Here is a 25,617-nt window from a genome sequence, read left to right as displayed (position 1 = left end):
AAACAGGCAAAACAGTTGTCTTCTCCATGGTGGTTCAACACCTTCCAACCTGAAATAGGTGACAGTCTTTGGAAACAGTTACTCTAGGTTGTACAAAGGTTTTATGTACATAGTTTGTTGCAAGTAACAAAAGTACTCTGCAAGACACGCTTCTTTCCAAAATTAAAAAAAAAATACTAGTCTGTATTTGTTTTAGTATGATTATTTTTTCTTTGTTGTTTGATTGCTTTTGCAAAGCAGCATAGCAACATTGTGATTGTAGGATGTGCCTGAGGTTGTGGTCACAACTCAAAACATTATTTGCGCATCAGGAAGAAAACTGGAGGAGATGGGGGTCTTTAAGAAAAACAAGCAAAAAAGGTACAGTTCTAGAGAGGTCACTGCACTGCTCCTTCGACGTGCACTCTCCTGTAGCTTAGCTGGCGGCCATCTTGTTTTCCTCCAGGAAGTGAGGGAACTGGTATTTGGGGACGCTGTCGGCAGCTCCCGGCTTCTCCACCCCGGCACTCATGGCTGACTGGGAGCCATCCATCTTGGAGGTAGCGGTGTTATTCACCACGGAGCTGGCCCCCAGTGACACCGGGAGGGTGGGAATGCCACCACTCTGGATCACAGAGATTTCGTTGGTCTTCATGGCCAGACCACCACTGAGCATGGTGGTGTACTGGTCCACACAACAGGGTCCACAGTCACTGAAGGGGCCAGGATTTCCTTGGGAAATATCTCGGGGACCCTCTTTCCGTCCGTTCCTAATAGAGCCATGGTGTTCTTGATGGCCAGCTTCCTGCCACAGCGTGCTGAGCTATTGTTGGCCCCATGCGTCATATACTGGACCTTCAAGTTGCCTTTGGTGGTAGAAGCTCGCCCACAAATGTTACACACGAAAGGCTTCTCCCCAGTGTGAGTCTGCTCATGAATCTGAAGTGCGCTCGCAGATGAGAAGTTCTTCCCGCACCCTGTGCAGCCGTGCTGCTTGTCTTGTCTTCGGGGTTGGACTGCTAACAAGGGTGTCATACCTGGGGACATGGCCGTGGGACGAACAAATGCACCAGGAACTTCAACTTTAACATAGGTGGGCTGGGCTCAGATAAATGTCGGTGGGCCACTGCTCCGCCCTTCCATCTCAGTGCGGCTGTTCTCCGAGCTGTCCACTTTGCCACCAGCATCAGGAGACTTGGACTTGACACTCTCCGCTTGGCTATTGGCTGGGGAGACTGCCTGGAAGGATGTGGTCTCCAGGGCATCTGGACTTCGGCTCGGATACTCCTGGTCCCCCATTACTGAGGAGGAAGGGTCGTTGGTCAAGCCATCGCTCTCCACTGAACCATTTTCTTGGCTGCTCTGTCACTGCAGGACAAGACCAGTGAGACCCGCCTTCCCCGGGGCATCTAGAGAAGCCACCGAGGCCAGCCCTAGAGTAGGTGATGCCGAGTGGATGCTGGGAAGGGGCATGGGGACCTTCGAGGAGCTTCCAGGGGCCTCCTGGGAGCAAACTTCATCTACATTGATACTCTCGACATCATCATGACAGACAATGCTTGTACTGCCATTTTCACCGACCATCATTGGCTCGGGACACATAAAGTCACAGGGATTCTCTGGCAGAAGCGTGTTGGGAATCTGACCGCCCATGTGCATCCGAATATGCTGCTGCAGCATGACCGCGTTGGTAAACTTCTTCTGGCAGATGGGGGCATGAATGCTGCGTCTTTATGGACGTGTTGGTCCAGTGCACCCCAAGGTGTGTCTTCAGGTTGCCTTTGGTGGAGAAGGCTCGACCACAGATCTTACACTGGAACGGCCTCTCCCCGGTGTGGGTGCAGTAATGCATCATGAGGGAACTTTGGCAGCTTAAGACACGGTGGCATATGAGACATTCGTTGGGGTCAGTGGTAGTCTTGTCGATGTTCTCCACCAGCTGCTGCAATTTCAGGGTCTCTGACCCCGGCTCGGGTGTCCCACTCCCTTGGAAGCCACCAACCCTCGGGGAATTATGGTTTAGCCCCACCCCAGGTAGGATGGATCCATCCTCACTTTCCGGAGAAGGCTTGGGCTGCAGGTCATTGGGCAACGGGCCACCCATGAGGTCCTTGGTGTTAGTCCCCGAAGAGAGATTCTGAGGTAGCACTACATTGGGGGTCCCCGTCGCAAGGACGGGCTCTCCTTAGAGGATTCATCTACGGAGACAGGGCCAGAGAGCACGTAGGGAAGGCCACTGTCATCTTGTCATGGAACTCGGCAAACAGCTGGGGGTTTGCCTTCACCTGGGGATGCTGATGAAAGTGCACCATGAGGTTGCCCTTGGTGGTGAACCGGTGGCCGCAGACAGAGCACACGAAGAGTCTCTCTCCGGTGTGGGAGTGGAGGTGGATCTGCAAGGAGCTAACAGTCCCCAAAACCTTGCTACAGTACTTACACTTGTGCTTGTAGAGGACCTCGTCCTTGGGTTTGACATCTACCGGGGAGACACTCAGTGGCTTCCTTTCCCTTTCTTGGACGGGTCTAATGCCACCGCGGAGAAGGGGCTCTGGACGAGCACAGAGCCTGGGGCCTGAGGTAGTAACGCCCCCCGAGGGGCGCGACAGGACGTTGGGGAGCACCTGGGTCCCATCTGGCTTCAGGGCGAAGGGCGTCAGCCCCGGGGACAGAGAGCTGGCAGCGGAAGGGATGCTGGTGTGAGGTAGCTTGGCTGGTTTCAAGGTGTCCAGGGGGCAAACCCGGGCTTCCCGTTTTCCGGCTGAGCAGAGCCACAGCCGCCGAAGCCTGCTGGGACACGTGGCCGCCCAGCGTCTTCAGGGAGTTGGCTCCGGCCACGCCGCTGGAGTGGAGGGCGTGGGAGGCCCACAGGTTCACCTGCACGCAGATCTGCTCCGCGAGCTGGATCTGCTGCTGCTGCAGACACAGGATCTGCTCGAGGACCCAGGGGCTGCTGCTGGCGCTGGGCAGCGGGGCTGGGGGCGCGTCCGCGCTCCGCCGGTTCACGGCCACCTTGGTGCCCTGTAGTGCTTGACGCGTGACATTGGTGTTGGCCACTTTGCCTTTGGGTAAATAGCTTATGTCCTGGGATGTGGGTGGCAGGGCGGCCTCTGTCTTGAAGTATATGACGGACTCTGCCCCCGGCTTCTCCTTCGTGTCCCCTGAGCTGCCACCGTCCTCTCTGTGACCGTCCTTCCTGCTTGGGCTGGATTCTCCCCTGAAGTCTCCAGAAGGGAATGCAGCCCTGCCAACACCTTGATTTTAGCACTGGGACCCCTTTTGTACTGCTGACCTCCAGAACTGTAAGATAAATTTGTATCCTGTAAGCCACTAAGTTTGTGGTAATGTTACAGCACCAAATAGAAAGCTATTACAAAACCGCATCTAGATTCCAGGAGATGTTTTGCAAGACTGATGGCCCTTTTACTTTACTTCCTCACCGCCTCTCCCTCCCTGATTCTATAAAAGAAACTGGCATCCAGAGCCAGATAAGATGGTTTTTCAGAGACACTAGTCTGCCATCTTCTCAGTCTGCTGGATTTCCAAATAAAGTCGTATTCCTTTGCCTCAACACCTCGTCTCTGATTCATTAGCCTGTCGTCCAGCGAGCAGAGCGAGCTTGGACTCAGTAACAAATTTGGCTTAGCCAGCCAGGAGCCTTGCTGCTCATGGCTAGCCGGCCCCGCTCAGGGAATATTGGGGCAGGGCCCTAGCAGCTGCCAGGACCATTGTCCTGAGGATCTTCCCTTCAAAGTTCCCTTGAAGCGGCACCAGCTACCCCAGCACATGGCAGTTGAGGCAAGGAACTGACAAACTTCCATTTGGGGAACTTCGGTTCCATCTGGGGCTACAAGTCGACGGACTTGATTCGATTCTGGAGGGTAAGTCACTCTGGCATGCACGCTAGGAACATATTTCCCCCTCAGTCTGGGTTTTTCCTTTATGGGAAGGCCAATCTGGTGGGGGTACCCTGCTGGAGGGGGGAATTGTTGTTGGACTCTACCTGATTCTGGGAACCGGTTCACTGGGAACTAGTTCGTTGGTTTTGTAGGGTAAGTCTACCCGATCTGGGAACTGGTTCGTTGGTCTTGTCTTGGTTTTGTCTTGGTTTTGTGTGCATCAGTGCTAGAATTTGTGCCTTTTGTGTTGGAATTTGTCTGCGTCTTTTCTGTCTTGGTGTTATCAAACTTGTAAAAGTGGAAAATATCTATCCTGAAGGAGAGCCCTTTGGGGAATATATTAGATAAATGGGCAAAACATACCCGTGAGCCTATGACTAAGAAAGACATGATGTATTATTGTAATAGGGTGTGGACCCAATATATGTTAGGATCAGAAGAACGATGGCTCCTGAATGGCTCACTCAATTATTACACAATCTCGCAGCTAGAAATGTTCTGCAAAAGAGCAGGGAAGGACTTCCCTGGTGGCGCAATGGTTAAGAATCCGCCTGCCAATGCAGGGGACATGGGTTCAAGCCCTGGTTCGGGAAGATCCCACATGCCGCAGAGCAACTAAGCCTGTGCGCCACAACTACTGAGCCCGCGTGCCACAACTACTGAAGCCCGCGCACCTAGAGCCTGTGCTCCGCAACAAGACAAGCCACCGTGATGAGAAGCCCGCGCACCACAATGAAGACCCAACACACCCCAAAATAAATAAATATATAAATTTATTTAAAAAAAAAAGAGCAGGGAAAAGAGATGAGATTCCATATGTAGGAGCATTTATGCTATATTGCATCAGGAGGAAAAGGAGTCAGAGGGCTGCCACCTTATGGGCAGGGGTCTGAAAGGAAACCCAAGGGGAAACCTGTTCTACAAGTGAATAGAAAAAAATGAGAGTGGGGACATGTTATTTCAAAACTGAAACCCCCCTCCAGCCTATCCAGCTCCCCCAATGGCCGAGCTGGCTGCACTGGCAGTTGTTCCAACTCCCCCCTCCCATGCCGCCAACATATTCACTGCCTCCCGTTTCCCCTACCCAAGGGGATCAAATAGAACTTTCTATGGTAACCTCCGGGGCACAGGGACCTGGTTTAGTATCACCATCTAAGACCAGACAGGGCACCCAATTTGGACCGGGAGCCACTTATGCAGAAGGGCAATTTCCCTTGCCCCAATATCTTGTAAGAGGCCAGCAGACTTCCTTGCACTTGAGGTATCTGATTCTGATTTCCCCACAGGGGCCTGGGTAACATTGACAGTGGGGAACAAATTGATTGATTTTCTAATAAATATGGGAGATCTTAAGAGGCTTGTAAATACTAAACAAAGGGGAAACAAAGTCATCCTAGGAGAAACTTGCCTGTATCTTTGAGATACAAATGTCCTATCTGGTCTTCTCAAGAACACTTACCTCTGCCATCTTTTTAAAATGCAAATTTTGAAAAAGCGGGTACAGTAATTTAGAACTTGACTTGTTTTCCATAAATATTAGTAGAAAGGGTTTAGCCATCTAGACAAGTGAGCTTGATTTGTTCCATCTGCCAGAAAACCAACTTTAATCCAACCTCTTTTGTAAACTGATGGGTTTTACATTGCTGTACCTGACTCAGGGATGAAATTTTGAAATGAGAACTATGATGTCTCTCTGTTTGTTTGTCTATTTATATGTGTTTGTGTCTTTGGATAACATTGCTGAGGTTAATCTGTAAATGATCTCTATTTAATTGGCTTAAAGAAAAGTAAGCGCTTACAAACCAAACAATTCTAAATACAAGAGAAATTAAGCTAAATGAGTTTCAGGTTCATGTGAACTGGGAAATACATAGTATTAAATTAATATCTGGTATTAAGTTTGTTGATCTAATTAATATAGACATGTCTTTAGAGCCATCAACATTAAGTATAGTACTTTCACTGCACCTAGGTTTAATGAAAGTTAAATGAAATATTGTTATATCTGTTGCAAATTTGTCAGCAAGAAAAATAACTTGATATGATGAAACTTTAAATATAAATGAGATAAGAGCTTTTAGGTAAACCATAAGAATAATTATGTTCTAAAAGTCATCTAAAATAGTTTCTCCAGATTTTGGTAACTATTACTTGCCTCTTGGTTGTCACTGGAAATTAAGGTTTTTAAGAATCAGGGATTCTAATTTAAATATATAATTAAAGCTACTGAAAATAATAAGACATTAAAAAAAAAACAAAACACCGAATCCAGCAACAGACATAAGAATCATACACCATGATCAAGTTGGATCCATTCCAGGGTCACAAGGATGTTCAATATATGCAAATCAAGCAATGTGATACACCACATTAACAAAAGAAAAGACAAAAGCCACATGATCATCTCAATAAACGCAGAAAAAGCATTTGATAAAATTCAACATCCATTCATGATAAAAACTCTCACCAAAGTGGGTACAGAGGGAACATATCTAAACAAAATAAAAATCATTTATGACTAACCACAGCCAACATAATACTCAATGGTGAAAAGATGAAAGCCTTCCTGCTAAACTCAGGAACAAGACAAGGATTCCCACTCTCACCACTTCTATTCAACATGGTATTAGAAGTCCTAGCCACAGCAATCAGACAAGAAAAAGAAATAAAAGGTATCCAAATTGGAAGGGTAGAGGTAAAACTGTCACTATTTGTAGATGACATGATACTCTATATAGAAAACCCTAGAGACTCCACACAAAAACTATTAGAACTAATAAATGAATTCATCAAGGTAGCAGGATACAAGACTAATATACAGAAATTTGTTGCATTTCTTACAATTATACTAAAATGAAATAACAAAAAAAATAGTAAAAAACATTTAAAATTGCATCAAAGCAAACAAACAACAACAACAGCAACAAAAAAAACTAGGAATAAACTTAACCAAAGAGTTAACTATAAAACTGAAAACTATATGCTGAAAACCATAAAACATTGATAAAGGAAACTGAAGATGACTCAAAGAAATGGAAAGATATCCCATGCTCTTAGATTGGAAGAATTAATATTGTTAAAATGGCCATACTATCCAAAGCAATCTACAGATATAATGCAATCCCTATCAAAATACCCATGATATTTTTCACAGAACTAGAACAAATAATTCTAAAATTTATATGGAAGCACAAAAGACCCAGAATTGCCAAAGCAATCCTGAGGAAAAAGAACAAAGCTGGAGGCATAACCCTCCCAGACTTCAGACAATACCACAAAGCTACAGTAATTAAAACAGCATGATGGGACTTCCCTGGTGGTCCAGTGGTTAAGAATCCATCTTGCAACGCAGGGGACACCCGTTTGATCCCTGGTCACAGAACTAAGATCCCACATGCTGCAGGGCAACTAAGCCAGGGTGCCACAACTACTGAGCTCATGTGCCACAACTAGAGAGAAGGTTGTGCACCGCAATGAAGAGCCCACACATCGCAACAAAAGATCCCACGTGCCACAACTAAGACCTGATGCAGCCAAAAAATAAATTAAAAAAAAAACACTTTAAGAAAAAAAAACCAGCCTGGTACTGGCACAAAAACAGACATATAGGTCAATGGAACAGAATAGAGAGCCCAGAAATAAACCCACACACCTATGGTCAATTAATTTACAACAAAGGAGACAAGAATATACAGTGGAGAAAAGACAGTCTCTTCAGCAAGTGGTATTGGGAAAGCTGGACAGCTACATGTTATTCAATGAAATTAGAGCACTCCCTCATACCATTTAAAAAAATAAACTCAAAATGGTTTAAAGACCTAAATATGACATGACATCATAAAACTCCTAGAAGAGAAAATAGGCAAAACGTTCTCAGACATAAACTGTAGCAATATTTCCTTAGATCAGCCTCCCAAGGCAAAAGAAATAAAAGCAAAAATAAGCAAATGGGACCTAATCAAACTTAAAAGCTTTTGCACAGCAAAGGAAACAATCACCAAAATGAAAAGACAACCTACGGAATGGGAGAAAATATTTGCAAATGATGCAATGCAACTGACAAGAAGTTAATATCCAATATATACCATCAGTTCATACAATTCAATATCAAAAAAACCAAACAACCCAATCAAAAAATGGGCAGAAGACCTAAACAGACATTTCGCCAAAGAAGACATACAGATGGCCAACAGGCACAGGAAAAGATGCTCAACATTGCTAATTATTAGAAAAATGCAAATCAATACCACAATGAAGTATCATCTCACACTGGTCAGAAAGGCTATCTTCAAAAAGTCTACAAATAATAAATGCTGGAGAGGGTCTAGAGAAAAGGGAACCTTAGTATACTGTCAGTGGAAATGTAAATTCGTGCAGCTGCTATGGAAAACAGTATGAAAGTTCCTTAAAAACTAAGAATACAGTTATCATATGATCTAGCAATCCCACTCCTGGGCATATATCTGGAAAAGATGAAAACTCTAATCTGAAAAGATACATGCACTCCAGTGTTCATAGCAGCACTACTTATAATAACCAAGACATGGAAACAACTCAAGTGCCTATCAACAGACAATTGGTTTATGAAGATTACATATATATATGTATATATATGTATATATATGTGTATATATATATATATATATATATATATATATATGATACACACACACACAATGTAATATTACTCGGCCATAAAAAAGAATGAAATATTGCCATTTGCAGCAACATGGATGGATCTAGAGGATATCATACTAACTGAAGTAAGTCAGACAGAGAAAAACAAATATTATATGATATTACTTACATGCAGAATCTAAAAAAGAATACAAGTGAATCTATATACAAAACAGAAACAGACTCACAAACATAGAAAACAAACTTATGGTTACCAGAGGGGAAAGGGAGTGGGGAGGGATAAATTAGGAGTATGGGATTAACAGATACAAACTACTATACATGAGATAGATAAGCAAAAAGGGTTTTACTGTATAGCTCAGGGAACTATATTCAATACCTTGTAATAACCTATAATGGAAAATAATCTGAAAAAAAAGTGTGTATATAACTAAATCACTTTGCTGTAACCTGAAATTAACACAGTATCAACTATACTTCAATTTAAAAAGTGGGGGGGGGGGCGGGGAGGATAGAAAGCTAATACAAGTTATAAATGCTCAAACTATTGTACTGAGTAGTCCAGTTTTCCCCATTGGGTACTATTCTAGCCGTTTGAATGTGAAGCAGAGAATTGGTTTTCTGTATCTTGCAAGGCTTGCTTATAAATCTACATGAGGACCACAGCTGGCAATCCTTTTGTTATTTGTTACTTCACCTGTCCAAATCCAGTGAATTAAGAACCTTTTTTCCAGCGTCTGATGCTGTTTTTAACATTAGCAAATCTGTACAAGCTGCGCAAGGACATTGAATATTAAATTCTTTTAAATTTCTTTGCCAAGTTTCACTTAGTTCATGATGATTATATTCTCCAGGGATGTTTCTCAGTCTCTTCTGTTAACATGGAGGATGTCATGTCATCTATTGGTGAAAGAGAACCGCTCTTTGTTCTTTTTCTCAGTAAAGCTCCTCCCCTACTGCCATCACGAGGTACTAATGGGTGCTCAGCCTCCTCATGGTTACTGGTCCTGGCACCACTGTTTGGCTCAGAGATGGCCAATAAGCCAGCTCTTCCCCGGTACTTCTGAACCTGGGGCCTGAGAGCAAGTGTTTCAATCTCTCTGATGGTGAAGCAGTGAAATACTGGGGATAGAAACAACTAGTGTCTCAGCTGAAAGAATAAAGCTGAATAGAGGAGCAGGGAAAAGTGAGAGAGCAAGAGAGGAAAACCTCACAGTCTGAGTTCTTGGCACCTCTTATACTTGAGGCACAGCTTAATCGAAGACCTTCCCAAAGTTTATTTATATGAGCAAATAAATTTTTTTGTTTGGATTTGGTTTGGTTTTTGCCTAGCTTAGTTTGAGTTGGTTGGGTTTCAGTCAACTGGATCTTAGTCTGCAAGGAAAAGGATCCTGATGAGTACTGACAGGGGTCTATAAACTCAAGTTTTCATTGATCTTGCTTCTAACCATGAGTTAGGGGTTTCCAGATCTGCTAAAAATGCCACCAAATAATTATCACTATTACACATTCTTTGGACAATTTTCAAAGTCCTTTCACAAGTCAATTTTATTCTGGTATCTTGTTTTCAGTAATTTTCAAAGAATGTTTTATAGAACCATGTTTACTGAAAGTGATTTATTAAAAATAAGGTTATAAGGATAAAAGTTGGGAAATGTTGAACACTATTCTCTGGAGAGTCACAATACAGATGATCATATTAAAGTCTCTGAGAAGTGTTGCATTAAATAAAACTGATCAGATAGTTTACAAAAATAACTAATGGATTTTAAATGTATGAAAAAAAGTTCAAGTCCACTTATAAGTAAACACAAATTTTAAAACTATCACTATTTAAACCAGATTGGCAAATAAAGAAAATTATGTTACTAAACTGTTTTGGGTAGGATATGAGGAAACAGGAATTTGCATGCATTGTTGAAGGCAATGTAACTTGCTATATTATCTTTGGAGGACGACTGACAATATTTATGATAAAAATACACACAAACTTTGACTCCCCCCTTCTGCTTACAGAATATTATCTTATAGATATGCTTCTGCAATTGCATGAGAATATTCATTTCAGATTTTTTTTTCTAATAAAAGACTTGAAATAACCTAAACGACCACTATATTGCACTGGTTATATAAATTATGAATCATCCATATAGTGGAATAGTATGTGCCCATTAAAAAGAATAATATAGATCTAAACCAAGATTTCAGCAGCACCATTGCTGTTCTGGGCTAGATAATTCTTTACTGTAGGAGATTGTTCTGTGCATTGTAGGATATTCAGCAGCATCCCTGAACTCTACCCACTAGTTGCCTGTGGTACCCACACCCCCCAAGATGTGACAATCAAAGATGTATCTAACATCACCCCCAGTTGAAAACTACTGATCCAAGTGAACCAATATTTCCCCCGAGATATATTAAGTGAACAAAGAGAGATGCAGAAGTGTGTTTAGTGTGCTACCACTTATGTAAGCTATTTACCTATATCTAGCTATATATTGATTAAATAAGATGCTTATAAATGTGTACAATGATTCTGGAAGAACAAGAAACTGGTACAATTCTTGATTTTGTGAAGAACTGGGGGACAGAAGGTGAAGTGAGAAGAAATCTTACTTTTCATTTTATGCGCTTTTCTACTGTTTGAATTTTTATCATGTGTTGAATATATATGCATTACTTTTCAAAGGAGCCTAGAAACTGGTTTAACTTTGTTTAACCCAACAGCTCCTAAATTATATAATTCCATGATTTTCCCCACTGAACAACACGCAGAATGTACTTTAGGAAACATTTCCTTGGTTCCCTTTCATTGTATCATTTTTGAGGATCCAATAGTTTTCTTATTTGAGTCTAGGAAGTTACTAGTTTTAGAAGGTTTTGATCTGAGAAGTACAGAGAAGCCCATTTGACAAACTTGACTTAAGCAGAACCACTGTAATTGAGTTCAGTTATGCCAAAAGGCTAAACGTTTATTAGTCTTGCCTGCTTTCCAAAACCCTGCTGATGCAAATTAAGCTGTTCTTTCCATACAGCATTCACTTTTAGCTGGCCTAAAAAATTTTCCCTCCTCTGTTTCTTATAAACATGGTTTCCAGTTGTTCTGTGGTGATGCTCCAGTACTTGCTTGAATCCTTGCTAAACTCTGCTGTTTAAGATTGAACATGGTACTTTCTTATTAGAGTAAACATTTACTAAGGGTATAGTAGGTGTCTAGTACCATAAAAGGCACTTTGCAAACACTGTCTCTGTTACAACAACCTTGCAAATGTGATATTATTGTTCCCATTTTTCTGATGAGGAAGCTGAGGTTCCAAAAGTCACTTGCCCAAGGTTACTCAGCTTCCACGCGATGGGATTCAAACCCACCTCTTTCACCCTCGAGAAAGCCTGCACTCTTTCTGCTGAATTCTGATTCCTTACCCTATTCTGCTATCACAGGTCTTCTGTTTCCTCAACAATTATTTTTCTGCTACTTTAAATTTCATCTCAAGCAAGATTTTTCCAATTCTTCAAGGACTGTGCTAAAGGCAGTCAGAGGTTGGTAAAAATGCTACTTCTGTATCCCATAACAAAGCCTGTGTTGTCAAGAGTCAAGTCTTATCCCCTGTCATCTGTTATATTTTGAAACAAATTTGTAAGAAACCACCCCCCCACACCCCACCCCTGGTCTGAGCCTATTATTATTTTAATCTCTGCTGAAGAGATACAACTGCCCAAACTGATTAAATTAAAATGCAATTTAGATTCAGAAAGTTGCATGTCTAAAGGAATAAAATGTACAGTTTCCATAAATGAGTTCCTAAGATTCTAGCTGTCCAAGGTACATTTGGGTGTCTGCAGCTATTTGCAAACTGAATTGTCTTTGTTCCCCAAGATAGGGATGATTTATTCATCTCTGCATTAACCAATCTCGACCAAATATTCATTGCCCACCCAAAGCTGTGTAACTTTTCAAAGGATTGAGATACAAATGCCTTTTGTTCAGCCACAAAGGACATCAACTGAGCCTAATGTTAATAGTTTCCTCATGCAGTTACATTTAACAAGATACACAGTCCATTAGGCTCTTGTTTAAGGCCTTGGTCATAAAATGAAAAATTTTCAGCACTTAGTTTGGCAGAATTTCTGGCTCTTGAGGTCCCTGAGGCAACCTGTTAAAAATCAGTAATGACTAACGAGATCATTTTCATCGTTTTTCTTTTAAATTCACTGTATCAGGCCTTTCCTTTAGTAGTTTTCAGCTATTTTAGTGCTCTTTTTAGATTGCATAGTGTTTTCCAAAGTATTTTCAGGAGGAAGCTAGTCCCCAAAAGTGTTCTGCAGTAGAAGAGTTTCATAGTTAAATAAGTTGGGGAAATGCTGCATTCTATAGACCTTTTTTGGATAGCTGCAATATGCATAAGCAAAATAAAGGCTCTGAGAGGTGCTATAATAAAGAAATGTGTTTAATTTGTTTTAACCTAATTTCTCTGAAATTTGTTGAACCAGAGATGACCCCTCTTCTCCCTCTCTCTCTAACACCCATTAAATCTCACAGTGAATTTATTTACCTTTGGAAAACACTGACATTGGTTACTGCAAGGTCAAGGGGACAGTTTACTCCTTTAACCCTTTCCGTAGCGAGACAAATGGGAAGTTTGGAGGATGCAAATTCACGGAAACTCCAGACTTCAAGTGAGACTCAGGGCAGGGCGCCTGATGTGTAGGCATTTGCTAAATGTTCACTGAATGAATAATTCCTTCCGTGGAAAAATGAACTTTATTTTTTTAGATCAGCTTTAGATTGACAGAAAAGTTGTGAAGCTAACGCATAGAGTCCCCATATACCCTGCACAAGGTTTTCTCCTGTATTAGCATCTTCTGTTATTGTGGTAGATTTGTCACAATCAATCAACACTGATATGTGATTAACCAAAGTTCATACTTTAATCGGATTTCTTTCGTTTCTACCCAGTATCCTGTTTCTGTGCCAGGACCCCATCCATGACACTAATACATTTAGTCGTCATGGCTTCTTAGGCTCCTCCTGGCTGTGACAGTTTCTCAGACTAGCTTGTTTTTTTGTCACCTTGACAGTCTGCAGGAGTACTGATTAGAATGGTTCCTTTTAATTTTCCTCTTCCCCTTTTGCTATTTAATTGGTGGACATCAACCATTGGGGGTGCCCTTTACAGTTTTTGCATAAACCTGTGAACAAACTCTTCCAAATGGGAGATGAAGGACCCCTGGATTGGGAGAGCCAGGAGCACAAGCGAATGCTGAACGAACCAGGGTGTGGAGAGCATTGCAGCTGGTGTACCATTCTTGTTTGTACCACCTTTTTTTGTTTGTTTTGTTTTATAATTTTTATTGGGGTCGAGTTGATTTAAAATGTTGTGTTAGCTTTAGGTGCATAGCAAAATGAATCTGTTATACATATACATATATCCACTCTTTTTTAGATTCTTTTCCCATATAGGCCATTACACAGTATTGAGTAGAGTTTCCTGTGCTATACAGTAGGCTCTTCTTAGTTATCTATTTTATATATAGTAGTGTGTATTTGTCAATCCCAATCTTCCAGTTACCCGCCGGTAACCATAAGTTTATCTTCAACATCTGTGGTTCTATTTCTGTTTTGTAGATAAGTTCACTTGTAGCCTTTTTTTAGATTCCACATATAAGTGATGTCATATGATATTTGTCTTTCTCTATCTGACTTACTTCATTCAGTATGACAATCTCTAGGTCCATCCATGTTCTTGCAAATGGCATTATTTCGTTTTTTTATGGCTGAGTAATATTCCATTGTATATATGTACCACATCTTCTTTATCCATTCCTCTGCTGATGGACATTTAGGTTTCTTCCATGTCCTGGCTATTGTCAATAGTGCTGCAAGGAACATTGGGGTGCATGCATCTTTTTGCTTGCACTGCTTTGCTTTTTGCTTTTCTGCTTTCTCCTTTTTTATCTTCTTTTGTTACTAGCAGGTGCCTTGGAGGTAAGGAAATGAGATTTTTCAGCTTTTCACATCCCTCAGTGAGTCCTCTTTAGTTTACAGATCTCATCTGTATCAAGTGCATACTCGGAAAAAACAAAGCCCACTGGGACTCGACTTTGGCAAACACTTGTGCGCCTGTGGTCTTCATCTCTGGTCTTCATCTTAAAAAGGAGAAATGCTTTGCTGGGCTTATTCTGGTATTTTAACCATCCCTATGCCTGTGCCTAGAAATCTTGCTATGAGGTCCCTAGGCTCCAAGGATAAAAGCAGATCTTCTCTGGTGTTACCATCACTGGGGTTTTTCTTTCTTTCAAAAAAATAAGATTTATGCTAATCAAGTGAATGTGTATACTTCTTAATTTCTATTTTTAAAAATAATATCCTCGTCTTTTTTCCATGTAGGCTTTCCCTGTTGATTATTATAGTCTTTTAACATTAAGGTTTTACCACTGAAATTGCTGCTTGTTTCTTCGTAAGGGATTCAGTGACTTCTCGTAGAGAGACCTGACTCCTCAGCTCATGTGCTGGAACAGGCAAATTTTGCCAGGAGTTTTGAGTTCACCTCTGTCAACCGGTCAGTTCCTCAGTTGGGTAAATACTAGATTGTTTCAACAACATTTGCTCAGTTAATCATCTTCTCTAACTGGTGTTACTGCTTGTTTGGAACAAATTTCTTTATGACTTTGCTTAGTCTTCTCACTGTCTCCCTCTTTCCCTTTCTTTGTCTTCCTCATTTACTTCCACCTTGTTTTCTCCACTCTGCGCTGAGCTCAGGTGTGATTACGTCCAATAAAAATCAAAGTGTGAAGAATGGTGTGCACTCTGTAAAGTTCTCAGGGAGTATTTGCAGTTTGTTAATCAGAAAGGATTTCTGAACTGAGGCTGTTTTGGGGGATGGGGTGAGGCGGGGGAAAGGCAAGAGGTTTGGTCAGGTATTTCTGCTGCTATTTGCTTATGCTAGATACGGGTAAACTTTTTTTGCGAAGGGCCAGACAGGAAATATTTTAGGCTTTAGGGGCCATACAGTCTTTGTTGCAACTGCTCAGCTCTGCCGTTGTAACAGGAAAGCAGCTGTAGACAATACGTAAGCAAATGAGCATGACTGAGTTCAATAAAACTTTATTTATGAACACTGAAGTTTGAATTTTATGTGATTTTCATTTGTCACGAAATGGTATTCTTTTAAAAAATGTTTTCAGCTATTTAAAAATGTAAAAACCTGGGCTTCCTTGGTGGCACAGTGGTTAAGAATCCGCCTGCCAATGCAGGGGACACGGGTTCGAGCCCTGGTCCGGGAAGATCCCATACGCCATGGAGCAACTAAGCCCATGTGCCACATCTACTGAGCCTGTGCTCTAGAGCCTGTGTGCCACAACTACTGAGCCCGCGAGCCGCAACTACTGAAGCCCACGCGCCTAGAACCTGTGCTCCATAACAAGAGAAGCCACCGCAATGAGAAGCCCACGCACCGCAACAAAGACCCAACACAGCCAAAAATAAATAAATAAATAAATTATAAAAACAAAAAAAATTTTTTAAAAAATGTAAAAACCTTTGTTATCTTGTGGCCCAAAACAGGGGGAGGGATAAATTTGGCCTGCAGACTCTAATTTGCCATCCCCTGGCTTATGTCAAGATTCCAAGATCCCCCTTATACCAGTCAACTAACAACCAACCAGAAACCAATCAACCACCAAATAAACAACAAACAAACCATGCAGCAGGGTTAAAGGAGGTAAGGGAAGGTGTCTTGTAGAGGATCAAGCCATCTGAGTTGATAAGGGGGAGGGTGGTCCACGCAGAGCGACTGAGCTGTGCCTGATGCCCTGTGCCTGCTAAAGCTCGAGGACAGGGCTAGCCAGGGCCACTCATGCAGTGACATTGGCACCTCTCGGGCAGGTCCACATTAAAGTCAGCTACCATTTATACAGTGCTCACTCACCGGGCGCCGGCAACTCTGCTTGAAACTTCTGATGGACTCCTCACTTTCTTGTGCAGTAGGTGTGGTTGTCCCTCTATGAGGGACACAGAGCTGCTGAACACCTTGCCAACGTCAAACAGCTGGTGACAGAACCAGGATCTGAACCCTGGCTGGTTGACCCACAGCCTCCTTCCGTCCCCCACTCCATGCAGCCTCTTCTAGGAAAGATCGCAGAAAATCAAGGCAGTTATTGTGTCCACAACCTCATCCTGCTGGAGTTCCCAAAAGCAAGCTTTATCATGCCAAATAGGAGACAGCTTGTAAAAACTCGTCAGTATCTGTTAGGATCAGCAAAGGCTCTGAACTGCTGACTTCCTTCATCTGCCACTTTAAGGGAAGAGGCAAAGAGATATAATGGGAAAGAACACCTGAGCTTGACTCCTGGCTCAGCTGTTTACTACCTGTGTGATTTACTTAGCTCCCTTAGCCCCAGTTTTCTTATCTGAAAGGTGGGGAATAAGAGAAACTGCCTAGCAGACTCATAAGAATTTAAAGAGACAGTGCATGCAAACCACTGGCATAGTGCTTGTCACAAAGTAGGCACTAACTCAAGGCTGCTACCCTTCAAGCAGTCATTGCTCATTCATTCTATAAACATCTATTGAGTGGCTGCTGTGTGCTGGGCACCCGGTAAGCATTGGGATAAACACATGAGTCAGACAGTTCCTGCCTCCAAGGAGCTGACAGTTGGTAGAGTGACAGGCACATAAACAAATAAGTTTGACCACATGCCACAGGAATACGTGGGGCCAGAGTGAGAGCACATATGAAGGAGTGGGTATTTCTAAGTGAACAGGTGAAGGGACACAGAATAGGCTTCAAAGAGGAGGTAGCCGAGTTTATATCCAGGCAACTCAAGCTAGCTGGTCCTGTGCAATTCCTGTGGCTGACCTCTCACCAACATAAATCTTGTCTCATGGAAAAGACGAAAAAACAACCCACTTTTCCCAAAAGCATTTTAAAAATCTATGCAAATTTTGGAAAGCAAAACAGGAAGTCAAATTATAGGCAAGGAAAACACTCCTTCCTTCGCAAGTCTCTTTGCTTGGAAGTTTCCTGCCAGGATGTTGACCAGAGAGAGAAACAGCCTGACTAAGAATCATTTGTTCCTCAGGAGTTTCTTTAAAAAGAAGCTGATTTCTTTCTTTATTTTCACATTCTCTGTGGCCTTGGGAAACACCTTCTACAAAAATAGAACTATCCAAAAGAGATTAGGGAGAAACGACTCCTTTCGGGTTTAAACTGTCCATATATGACAGTGGCATTACTGCCTTCGAGTCTGCAGAGTTTTTATATAAAACACATTACAGCGGGAGAGGGCTGGGACAGGCTGCCTGAGTTTGGGTTCTGGCTCCACCATTAAATAGTTATGTGACCTTGGGGCTGTTGGGAGAGATAAATAAGATACCTATAAGGTGATGACCAGGCCACCTGGCCCAAGAAATGTTAACATTTAGTTAACATTTTGTTTCCCTTAGAATCCATCTATTACAGCCCATGAGGCTAAGCATGGTCTGTTCCACCTTCCCCGTGTGGTTCTGTGCTCCTGGTCACTGTGTCCTCTTCTTGGTTCAACACACGACATCCTCCCCCACTGAGTCTTCTCACCGCTGTGCCTTTACCGTGACCAGGTCTCACCTCCCTGCTTCATCTATCTGACTGTTATTCATCCTCTGCATCTCAGGTCAAACAACTTGCTCAAGGAAAACCTCCCTGACCTCCCAGCCTAGGTTAGGTGCCCTGGTGAATGTGCCCATACGTCTGGGAAGTTTTCCATTGTGATGATGTCACACTTGCAGTTACTTGTTCACGTCCAATTTCAAACTAGAATGTAAGCTACGAGAGGCTGCTGCCTCCAGGCATCTAGCTTGGTACCTGGAGTGTAATTATATTCTATAGATACCCATTGACTGGGCAGTAGGTAAGCAGGTATTATTATCCCTCTCACACAGGAAGAAACCAAGAAGCCAGAGAGTATAAGAGCAGACTCATGATCACACAGCTAGGGGTCTCAGGAGCCAGGACTTGAATCCTGGCCTTCTGTCTTGAAACACAGTGGTGCTTCCAGGAAAAAGCCCCAGTGACTGAGTTTAGAGTACTTGGACTCTCATTCATCTACTCTATAAATGTGCAGAAATGTCAAAAACCTACTATCATGCCACAGAAATATTGGGGAGCTGGGCCTCTCTTTCGATGAAAACCCTCTCTTTTCAGTCCCAAGCAGGGTCCTTTCTCAACCCTTTCCTTCTTACTGATAACACAAGTCCCAAGGATGTCTTCTGCTTACCTCTTCTTCCCAGGGTTCCGGCAACTCTTCACTGTGAGCCCCTTTCTTTGCTTAGTTTGAGTTTCAGAATAGTGTAGAGGCATGCATCCCACCCTTCAGTTTCATCCTCTGCTGTGATTGTGAAACAAGCACACAATCTCATTTTTATTTTTAAAGGTTTTTACTGCTTGGTGGAAATAAAGTCACATGCATACATATACACATATACCTAAAGACAAACACTGGGGAGGCAAAAAATCTTCAAGAAATCTCAAAAGTCTCCAGTAGTAATTGTCCCTGACTTTCATCTTTCCTGTCAGTTCTCATTTGAGGGGACTGTCCTGGATGCCCCCATCCCCATCCACGTGCTCATGTGGCTGATGGGGGAAGGCCAGGATCAGGCATGGTGCCCTAAGTTCACAGAGGAAGGCTTTGTAATGAAACTCAAAATAGGAAAGAAGAGAGACATTTAAAAAGTATAATAAAGACCTAGTGGGTGCTAATTGCAGAGATTAACCAGAAGATGATGTCTTTAGGGAGTGCCACCAGTGAAGAGGGGACCACGTGTGGAGATGGCCTAGCTAGAGAAGTAGTAACACTGACTCCTCGGTGGATTTCCTTCTCCCCAGAGGAGAGCTACAGATACTTCCTCCAGATCAAAGACAAGGAGGAAAGCCCAGGAGTTGTGGGGGAATGGGAGGAATCAAAGCAAAGGAAATACAACCTTTCACAGATGTATATTTTCATAGTTTTCTTCCCATCCTCTTGTCTTAGATTTCCTTGGGACAACTGGTATACCCTATTCCATCACTTCTTTCTTTCTTTTTTTCCCTGATGGTGGACCTTCTTCTACTTACCAGGTTGTCATGCAAGATACCCAGATAATCCTGTTAGGGTGAAACAATAGGAGCCAATCAATTGGTTTAAGTGTTCTAGACCCAAGTTTCATTTTGTTTCAAAGCAACAAGCAAGGGACTCCCCTGAGGTCCAGTGGTTAAGACCCTACGCTCCCAATGCAGGGGGTCCGGGTTCGACCCGTCAGGGAACTAGATCCCGCATGCTGCAACTAAGAGCCCACATGCCACAGCTAAAAGATCCTGCATGCCGCAACAAAGATCCCACAAGAGGCAACGAAGATCCCGCGTGCCGGCAAGCCAAGACCCAGCACAGCCAAATAAATAAATATTAAAAAAAAACTTATTAAAAAAAAAAAAGCAACAAGCAAGTCCCTTCCCTCCCAAATCTCACCTGCAGCATATAGGAAAAGTCACATTAGGCATTTCTGACGCAAAATTGTCAGGGGGCCCGGGTTCGATCTCTGGTCGGGAACTAGATCCTGCATGCACGCGACAACTAGGAGTTTGCATGTCACAGCTAAGGAGCCCACGAGCCGCAACTAAGGAGCCCACGTACTGCAAGTAAGGAGGCTGCTTGCTGCAACTAAGACCCAGCACAACCAAATAAATAAATAAATATCTTGAAAAATTTGTTGGAGTAAGGAAAGAGGAATGAGAGGTAGATTCTTTCCCCTGACAGACATTCATCTGAATGTCTTCTGTAGGCTTGAACAGTAGGGTCATGTGGTGTAGCCCCCGTCCCTGAAAAACATGGCAATTCCTAGGAAATGTTCTATCCATGTGAACCAATGATTGAAGGAGTGTTAAGTATATAAAAAGAAAGGGGGAAGCTATGTGCCCTTCCTGTCAAGAGCAGAAACCATGCCTTAATCTTCTTTATATCCCCACAGCATAGTGTAGGGCTTGGCATGAGAGAGTGTGTCAATAAAGGTCTGTTGAACAGAAGAAAACTTTGGAAATGAGGAGAGCTGAGAGCTGTGATTTGATGCAGGTTGAATGACTGCTGGGAATGGCCTTTAGGAACAGAAGAGGAAGAAGAAAAGATTAGGGGAGCTGACTGGAGGTGTGTGTTCACAAAAGGGGAAAGCGAGTTTTGGGAAATTTATGTGAGCAGGAAATTAGGGGAGGATCATGACTTCCAATACCCAGGGCTGTATGTAGTGTAGTCTGGCCTGATTGTGTGGACGTGACCTGACCCAGATAGTAGGACCTTATTCCTCAGTGACAGAATAGATGAGGCAAAGGACTGTTGGTTGGGCTGGACAGAGGATGTAATTAAGAAGTAAACCTGGTATCAGCTATAAAATTGGAACTGCAAAAAGCTCTATCAAAGTAATTTAAGTAATGAGACTATGTACTTCTGGGGATGTTCAATCACTGAGTATGTTTTAATCAGATAAGACACCAACAAAGAAGGATACCAAGGAGAATGATGGAGAAAGCTATGTTAGGAAACAGTGTGGTCTTTGGAAAAGAAAGTCTTCGACAAATTGTGAAGACAATGAAATGAAGGAGGAGGGAAGATAAAGAATATTTTTAACAGGGTGAGTGAGAGAAAAAAGAACAGAATTTTATTTTTTATATTACTGAGGATTAGTTTGACTTCAAGTAACAGAAAATCCCCCAAAGAGAGGCTTATACAAAATATGAGATTATTTCTGTCTCCTGTGATGGTCCAGTTAGGCGACCCAGGGCTGGTGTGGAAAGTGCTTCAAAGTCCTCAAGGCCCCGGCCCCCTCGGCTGCCCACTCTGTCATCCCTAAGAGTGGTCAGCCTCTTCATGGCCCAGGATGGCTGGGTCCTGGCAGAGGGGCTGGAGAAAAGATGTAAAAGAGCAGACACTGGGTGTCTTGTAAGGAAAATCCCCAGGCGCTGCCGCATGATACTTCTGTCCCCATCTCATCAGTCAGAACTTAGCAACAGGGCCACATCTAACAAGGGAAGCTGGGACATAAGGTGTGGTGTCTGAGAACCCATATCCACAGCTGAAAAACAAGGGATTCTGTTACTGAAGGAGATTTTTAAAAATGGATATGGGGCTTCTCTTGTTTTCTCTGCCACAGTGTCATAAAAAATATTTTTTAAAAAAAGCATGGCTAAGAGGTTGTATCTTCATAATAGCTGAAAATTATTCTCCAGATCTTAATGAAAAGAATTTTTAAAGTGAAGATTCCATCCTAGAATCTCATCTTAAAGTTGATTAGCCTTGAGACATAATAATCCCCTCACTTGCAGATAACACTGGATTTTACTCCACGGCCAAGGCTGTCTAAAGCAGTGAGAGCGTTGGTTTGTCCAGGTCTTTATGACTCTGGCTTACTAACTCTTTCTCAGAGTCGTTTTTAAAAGGAAAATAAATCCATTATCATCATTACATTGTTCAATTCAGTGAACTGTAAACCAACAATGTGAGCCTCATGGAAACCCTGTCCGCGCTCAGAAACACAGCTTTGCAGTAATTGCCACACTGCGTTCCTTTGGCTCTGAGCTCCAGTAGCCAGCTCCCTTGGTTTACTTTGTATTGTAGCCCATCCTAGTGCATCTCTCCCCTCTGCTGTCCACCCTGCCCACCAATGCCTGAAGAATCTTCCGAGGGCATTGCTGACAACATGGAACTGTGCTTACCATGTAACTAACATATGGCGCTCCAGTACCCACTACCTTAAAACAACTTCTTCGCCTGGCCTCCCAGATCCATCAAAATCTTACTCACCCTACTAATCCAACCAGAGTTTCCTCTGAAATGTTGCTATTATACCTGGTATTTGGGGGAAGATGTTAAAGGTATTTTGTGCTTTCATCCACCATTCTATGACCTTTGCCTCTTGTTGTTACCACTAGGTGATTAGTGGTCCGCTCACTTAAGTAATATAATGGGCTCTGTGGTTTAAACAACATCGGTTTTCCAACGGGAATGTTAAGAACCCCAGAGAAGTAACATACCTATGTTTAAATGCATTAAAAATAGATTTATAATGGTAAACATATATTAATTATTAACATGAAAAAGTAAGCCAATGTACCAACTAGAAAAAGAATTGAAAAAAAATTTAAGTACAAGCAAATCATTCTATCTTTTTTCTTCTTGTGGTAAGAACACTTAATATGAGATCTACCCTCTTCACAAATTTTTAAGTGTACAAAACAGTATTGCTAACCATAGGCACAGTATTGTGAAGCACGTGTCTAGAACTTTCTTGCATGACTGAAACTTCATAGCAGTTGGTCAGCAACTCCCCTTTCCCCACCCCCCGGCCCCTGGCAACCACCATTCTCCTCTCTGCTTCTAGGAGTTTGACTACCTTAGATATCTTTCTTTGAAAGAAACCAGTTTGTTTAAGTGTTGTTGGTTCTGCTTTTTAGAAAATGCCTATCATTCTCTCTCTTTCCTCTCCTTTACTCCTATCGATTACCTATTTAAGTGCGAGAGATCTGTGAGCAAAAGGGACTACTAATATCTACTCTAATTAATATTCAGTTTATTAAAGTTGAACACTTTATTTTACCTTTTTTAAGTCTTCAAACTTAACCTATAAATCTAACTTACAAATTCTTTTTGTAAATACAGTGATTTATGTAAAAATGAGACTGACTGCTCTTTTTGTTATTTGATTAGTGTTCAATTAACTTATATATTTAAAAAGATTAAATTTCCTCAATTGACCACATTTACACATGTAATTAAGTTTCCTAAAATATTTTTTAACTACCCTTACAAATTTAATATATTTGATTTTCTGAAATATTTCAAATGCCTGATGGGGCAACACAAACCCCAGCAAGTAAAATCTTTCTACATCTCAATTAACTCTTACAAATCTAATAAAACTAACTTATACCTGTCGTAAATTGGGTTCTCTTAAACATTCAAACACTATTTAGGAACATGTTCAATTATTTTACAACTTTCAAATGAGAATCACAAATGGAGTACCAATTTATCATTTCAAAATAAAATCACAAGGCTAATTGGTTAGATTCTCTTAAACATTTCAAACTCCTTAAATAACACACACAGACTTAACTCGTAAAACTTAACACGGAAGTAATAATACTACAAGTTTGATTGGCTTCACCATCTGCATATTTTTTCTACGTCTTTTCCATGGAAGTAAAGTCACTTTAACCAGCCAAGGGGAGCAGGAAGACAATTCAGGCAGGATGGAGTTATTTAGAACTGCCATACAGATTCTCAGTAAGACATACAAGACTAGGATTATTTTCCTGGATGATCCCATCTGAGCAACGGGTTAACACACTGAGCTGCTTTTCATACTTGGATTGGTCTGTCTACTGTGTCACCAGAGGGGGAGTGTGCCATGCATCCCAGAGTGTCTTTCAAATTTCACCCTTATCCTAATTTTATAATAGCCTCTTTCACTTTTTAACACATGATTTGGGTAGATAGAATTCTGCAGTCCCCCTTGGGGTGTAGCCTATCTTTTCACCAAGTGATTAGATTTAATTGAATTTTCCATCCCTCTTCAGTTTATAGAACTCTTTGTATCTTTTACTTCATTATCTGTTTCATTGTGGCAGAGACTGGCTGGGTCCTCACCTCACCTGTTTCCTCTTCTTCTTGGGCACAGAGCCAGACTTCATTTCACAGCTTCTCTGGCAGCTAGGTGTAGCCATGGGGCTGATTTTCGGCCAATGAAATATGAGTAGCCTGCCTCATTAAACCTCCCCAGGCTCCATCATCCAGGATCTTTCCTCTTCTGCAGGCTTGATGCTGACTGAGCAGCAGGGCCATCATGGAAGCTATGTATTAAAGATGGTAGAGCCATGAGTTGCAAGGGCTCTGGATTGGAAAAGGGGTTATCTCACTCAAGGTCGCCTGGTGAATCAGTGGCAAAGCTCCAACTAGACACAAGGTCTCATGAGTCCCAGGCTGGTCTCTTCTTCAAGTTAAGCTGCATCCATTTTGGACTTGATCTGAGTGAAAAATAAACTTCAATCATGATGCTAAAGCAATTATGTATTTTTGGAACTGTTTGTTATGTTAATTTAAATGCCCACTAACCTTTGTTTATTGTCATTAGAGTGAAAAATCCTTAAAGCTGGTGATAGTGATGAATCAAATTCATATAATGTTAGTTAACACTGCACGTCCTGAGTCAATGGGAAACATAAGTGGAGGTGTTGGGCGTATGATTGGCCAGAGTCATTCTTGCCCTTTACATCAAAACCTGACCTAACTCATTTTTTTTCAAATAGAAACTAACACTGTGAGACTTGTGCACCATTTTGGATACCTTTTTTAAAAACATCCAATAAAACAAAAATCAGCAGCCCATTGACAATTAAATCAGCTACAATTCATGAGATAAAAATAAACCTATTGCTCAGCTATAAATATTCTCAGTTCTATGATCAGACAGAAGAATTTCTCCAAGGGCCTTGATAAACAGGAAACTATGTGATACAATGGAGAATATCCTTGACAGACAAAACAATATATCAGCTACTCAGAGTCTCTTAAACAGACCAGATGCACATATTCAAGGCATTAAATTGAAAAAGATTTAAAATAGAGATTTTTTTTTCTTCTAAGAAATAAAAATTTAAAGGTATAGTACTGTAACAAAGTTCAATAATAAGGCTCCCATTCTTTTTTTTTTTTTGCCTCTGGTTACTTCACACTCTGCTTTTGGCATTTGAGGTTGCTAAAGGTTATGGATTTCTGAAAGTATTGTCTTCATGCACAAACAAGCCTGTAGTCAGACAGCTTTGTGCTTACAGACCAGTCACAGTTTCCCTCTTTGGTTCTACACCAACTGGTTCTGCCATGTGTGGGTTGCAACTGCCTCAGGAAACACTTTAATCTAAATGGAGCAACACACATTAGATTTGAAAATAAAACTACACATGAATGTATTTGTTTCAAAATTGATTTTGTAAATCTCCCCCCACCACATGCAAAAAATTAAAACTTAAACCTCTCTATGAGAAGAACCTGCAGGGACAATAAAAACAGACTTTAGTACTGAAATCCACAGGAGAGAGAAAAAGAG

At 41.9% G+C, this 25,617-nt stretch overlaps 1 pseudogene; it reads right to left on the bottom strand.

Annotated features, from left to right (window-relative positions):
* Positions 1 to 415: 415 nt before the first annotated feature.
* Positions 416 to 24,238, bottom strand: LOC118883333 (annotated as a pseudogene).
* Between the last annotated feature and the right edge of the window lie 1,379 nt (positions 24,239 to 25,617).

The sequence above is a fragment of the Balaenoptera musculus genome, chromosome 17 (assembly GCF_009873245.2).
Source record: "Balaenoptera musculus isolate JJ_BM4_2016_0621 chromosome 17, mBalMus1.pri.v3, whole genome shotgun sequence".
Taxonomy (NCBI): domain Eukaryota; kingdom Metazoa; phylum Chordata; class Mammalia; order Artiodactyla; family Balaenopteridae; genus Balaenoptera; species Balaenoptera musculus.
Note: the sequence above shows the minus strand (reverse complement) of the source record. Positions and strands in the feature narration are given on the sequence as shown.